Raw genomic sequence first — 5,149 nt, 5'->3', positions numbered from 1 at the left:
CCAATGCAGGCCTACAGCTACCAACGTAACAGCTACCCTCTTGGCCCTCCATATGTGTATACAACTGGGGAACCTATAGAGCTAAAAGCATGAATTGCCACAGTTTTAGCTAAAGCTGTGTAGCAACTCTTCTTCTGTGGATCAGCGCAGAGGGGGACCTTTAACTCTCCCTCCCCCCTTGTGGGTTACAATAGGTGGGAGCAGTGGTGTAGACAAGGTGTGAGTGGCCCTTGATATTTTAACTATCATGTTAACTTGATATGGTGATTAAAAAGTTCGCAAGCTGATTTATACTAGTGCTCCCATCCCGCTGCTGCTAACACTGGTGGACTTGCACTGGAGCTACTGCAATGGCAGGAAATTTTTTTTTAAAGCCTTAGTGTAGACACAGCAATAAACTATTATTTGTTTTGCAGTAGAACTGGAAGCCCTTAAGGCTTATCAGATGCTGAGGGCCCATTGTGCTAGGCACTGTACACACATTACAAAAAGATAATCCCTGCTCTGAAGAGCTTAAGATCTAAGTGGCATAGGCACACTTTTCCTCTGATCTAGCATCATCTAGTCATTAGCATTTAGTCTGACTGCACAGTCACCAGGAAGAAGTGATGCATCCGATGAAGTGAGCTGTAGCTCACGAAAGCTTATGCTCAGATAAATTTGTTAGTCTCTAAGGTGCCACAAGTACTCCTTTTCTTTTTGCAAATACAGACTAACACAGCTGCTACTCTGAAAACAGTCACCAGGGTAATAGGTTCCTGGCTACCCTATGTTAGAAAAGCCAGGTAGTGATAAGGCTGTAGAATATCTCATACATGACAACTACCCCTGCTCTTTAGCAAAATGGTTATGTCAAGTTTTTTTAAAAAACCCAGGTGCCTAAAATTTAGGCACATAAATAAGTGACCTGATTTTAAAAAACAACTTCAGTGGGAATTATTGGATGCTCAAGCCACTTATGGTGCAAATCAGGCCACTTAGGCCCTCATTCAACACACATTTACATGCAGGCTTAACTTTACTATTGTGAGTACTATGCATGTTTGCAGTATCTGGGCCTTATTCTTGCAAAGAGTCCTGCATAGTTGGGCTCCGCTCCTGCACCCATATGGACCACCACTGAAGTAAATGGGGTTTTGTATCACTGTAAAGAGCGGCCTACATGGATATAGTTTTGGGTTTGAGGCCTTAGATGCCTAAATATGAGTTTAGGAGCCTAGCTTTATTCCCCTGTTTTGAGAATCTTGGTGTTGGCATATTCCCACTCTTGCCTTGCCAGAAGGCTCTCCTATCTGAGAGTAGCTTATTTAAGTTCAAAAGCCCATCCATATTTTCCTATTTCTGGCTGGCAGATATGTGTACATCATGCAAAATGCAGAAAGAAAACATAAGCTACTCCCCCTCCATTTTTGGTAAGTGGTGGGTAGCAGGGCCAGCTGCACATCATGTTGCTATGGGAGCAGCACAGTATTTGCTGGAAGGGAACCCAGTTTGCACGCAAGTCCCCGAGTGATCTGGGGGAAAAGCCACCCTAGGGTGGGTCAATGTTGCTCTCAACTATTTTGCTGCGTGTATATGGACGGATTGCACGGTCCTCCCTTCAGGTCTCTATCTCAGCAGTAAATTCCCAGCCAGCCGATGCAGCAAGGAGGTGCAGGAGGTGGGGTGAAGCTCCAGACGCCAGGCCTGGAAAACCACGTGCTGCCTGGATCCCAGCCAGCTCAGCGAAGCGGAGGCAGCCAGAGGAGGGAGGCAAGAGGCTGCTGATTGTGCTCAGACCTTGTCTCCCCCACTTGGCAGGCTGAAGTTGATCAGGAGCAGGACCCGGCTGCCCCGGAGGTGGGAGCCAGAGCCCCGGGCGGGAAGAGGCGGCGCCATGGTAAAACAGCCCAGCTGAGCGGCCCCGGCCAGCTTCCCGTTGCTGCACCCGCCTTCCTGGGAGCGGCCGGCAGCAGTGGGGAGTGTGGCGGTCCCGTCCCAACTTCCAACACTGAGTCTCCCCTGGCCCAGGGCAGCACTGAACTGGGCCTGTGAAGTTGGACAACGCCCCCATGGCAAGGCTCCACTCTGCCAAACTCAGGCTCCGAAGTCAGCCGCAGCACCCTTGTCCTTTGTAAGAGGAGGGCGGCTCCAAAGTACCACCTGGGCTTGGGGCAACTTGGTTTTGGATCCAGATCTGAACTGCATGGCCCAGAGCCTTTCTCTGTTTATAGTCTGTGTTTTAGTTGTATGGCAAGCATTCAAAAATCATGTCAGGCTTCTAAAATTATGAGATTGGCTTAAAATCACACACACACACTATTTTTTTCTCTCTCTCTCTCACTTCTTTTTAGTTGTCACCTGGTTTCTGAACCTTTAGGGTACTCTTGGCTTACAGTTTCTTTCAAGCCTTTCTCTGCAACTGTGTACGAGGGCTAGCCTAGAAATTATTTCACCGGAGGCAGAGATTCTCACATAATCACTTGATTCCAGGAGCTGGGTCTTTAGAAGAACACCACATATTGCAAGACTCATGATAAAATTAGCAAAAATTGGCAACATGGACATCAGCTGCAAAGCTGGATCTGTGTTCTGCTGTGTCACTGACTTGCTGTTGGGCAAAATCGCGTAACCCTGCTGTGCTTTAGTTCCCCATCTGCAAAATGAGGACAATAATACTCCCCTGCCTCACCGGGCTTTGTGAGCTTTAAGGCTCTAGTCCTGGAAATGCTTAAGCCTGTTTATAATTTTTGAGATCCTTGGATGGAAGGCACTATAGATATGCAAAATATTGTTAACTGGTAGTCTGTGTAAGCCTAAAATTATTAGTGTGTGTAAATTGTATGTTTTGTATGTGAACAAATGTTCTATAACTGATTCAGTTTTATTTTCAGTGGGGAAAAATATGAGCATGCTACATAAACAAAATACTCCTAGTTCCTCTGTGCAGTTGGTTATTTCAATTCCTGCTGTGGAGGCAGATTTTATTCCCAGCATCTTTTTGAGCAATTCTGGTCCAGGGGAAATCTAGACTTAGAATGAGAGGTGGGATGGTCAGAAATAAAGTCCTGTATATGTATACTGAAAGGGTATGTCTACGTTGCAGTGGGGAGTGAGTCTCCCAGCCCAGGTAGCCAGACTCCTGCAAGTGGGGCTCCAGCTAGCGTGTTAAAAATAGCAGTATGGGAGTTGTGACTTGGCTCTCTGGCCTGGAGGTTGGGTGGGCTTGAACGACTCCACTGGCAGTGTACAGACTGCTATTTTTAGCTCTCTTGTTCCAGCCCCACTAGCTCTAGTCTGCTTACCTGGACGGGGAGGTTCGCTTCCACCTGCAGTGTAGACATACCCTGAAGGCAGCGTTTCCCAAACTTGGAATGCCCTTGTTCAGGGAAAGCCCCTGGCGGGCCTGGCAGGTTTGTTTACCTGCCCCATCCGCAGGTTCAGCCTATTGCGGTTCGCTGGGCCCGGCCAATGGGGGCTGCGGGAAGCAGCGCGGGCTGAGGGACGTCCCTCTGCCTGCACCGCTTCCCGCAGCCCCCATTGGCCGGGCCCAGCGAACCGCAGCCAGTGGGAGCCGCAATCGGCCAAACCTGTGGACGTGGCAGGTAAACAAACCGGCCTGGCCCGCCAGGGGCTTTCCCTGAACAAGCAGTGTCCTAAGTTTGGGAAACACTGCCTTAGGGTTTGCTCTAAATGCTAGGTAAAACAGTTTACAATATACAAACACAATGAAAACAAGTGAATGGCAGAAGTTGTCTGCTTTATAAAAGTAGTGCTGGCGGTTTTACCTAGTTACAAAGGTTTAGGGGGCGTTATTAATATGCTAGCATTCATATTTATATAAAAGCTCAGGCCCAGATCCTGGAAGCTGATCCATGCGGGCAGACCCTGGCACCTGCATGGAACCCTATTGAATTCATGAAGGTGCATGGGTCTATCAGATTGGATTAGCTTGCAGGAGTAAGGCTTTAATTTGTATAGATTAATAGACTTTTGATTGTTTTCTATAACATGAAAATCTGCATTCTTACCTGCCCAGACCTGGTGCTTCTCCAGGTTAGTCATTAACTTCTAATAGGGTTCACAAAACACTGCAGATCTGTCAGTGACAGTCACCAATACTAACTAAAAGTATTATTGCTATAGTATGGGACATCAATTTTGTTTTTGGATGTGTCTCCATCATGACACAAACGCTGTTGGCCAGAGTGCTTAGGAAAGGACACAATAATAATGACTGACACTTGTTCAGGTGTAAAGCCTTCCATTGAAAGGGCTCAAAGCATGCCATAACATTTACAGTATGGCTTGCAAGTTGGCCACATCTGAGGGCAGACCTTGGATTGGAGAGAGAGAGAGATCTATATCTATCCATCTAGATGTAAAATCAATACACCTGACACTGAAATCAGCCTCCTGTGTTATGGAAGGTGGCAGCTGTCTAACTACATACAGTACTTCACAACTAAAAGAGAAGGCCACCTACCCAGTAGAATAAAAGCTTTAGACATCTATTCATTCTAACAGATATTTAAATACTAATCCTTCTATGGTAGGTAATGAAACGTTTGAAATGTATTGGTTCAAGGTGAAGTCACGGATGGTAACTTCTTTAACCCACTGTCCCTCCTCCAACATTTTGTACCTAGCCTGGATAGTATTTCAGTAGTGTGTAATTCAATTTATTCACCTAAATTTGGGTTATTTCTGATTATGCACTGTATGTATCTTATGAGTTTAAAAACAAACTTTGTATTTGTGGATAATCTAAGCACTATACCCAGATGTGCAGACACTCATTTCTTAACCTCTGTTACATAATTTTTTTTAACATTGGCTTTAATAAAAAATTTAAATCTGATGCCAATGAAGTGTGAATAAGCTTGTAAAAGGTCCTTGAGACAACCTGGCACACTCCTCATTCTCACCTGCACTGAAAGGCAAATCATTTCACTTTTATGGCATAGTCCAGGTTTTAATAGCTTGAGTAATTGCACTGAGTTTGCTGCTAAACTGACGATGTGTGCATGCCTATTGAAATATGTAATGGCTTCTCAAATAACCCACAAGATTTCATTCCTCTTTGTGAAAAGAAGATGCTGAGGTGAAAATGTATGCAGCATTGGTTGCTTAGTTACCAAATAACTGTCTTTTTTTTAAAGTATATGGG

The sequence above is a fragment of the Dermochelys coriacea genome, chromosome 11 (genome assembly GCF_009764565.3).
Source record: "Dermochelys coriacea isolate rDerCor1 chromosome 11, rDerCor1.pri.v4, whole genome shotgun sequence".
NCBI lineage: Eukaryota > Metazoa > Chordata > Testudines > Dermochelyidae > Dermochelys > Dermochelys coriacea.
The sequence above is the reverse complement of the archived record's forward strand: the minus strand, read 5'-3'. Positions refer to the sequence as shown.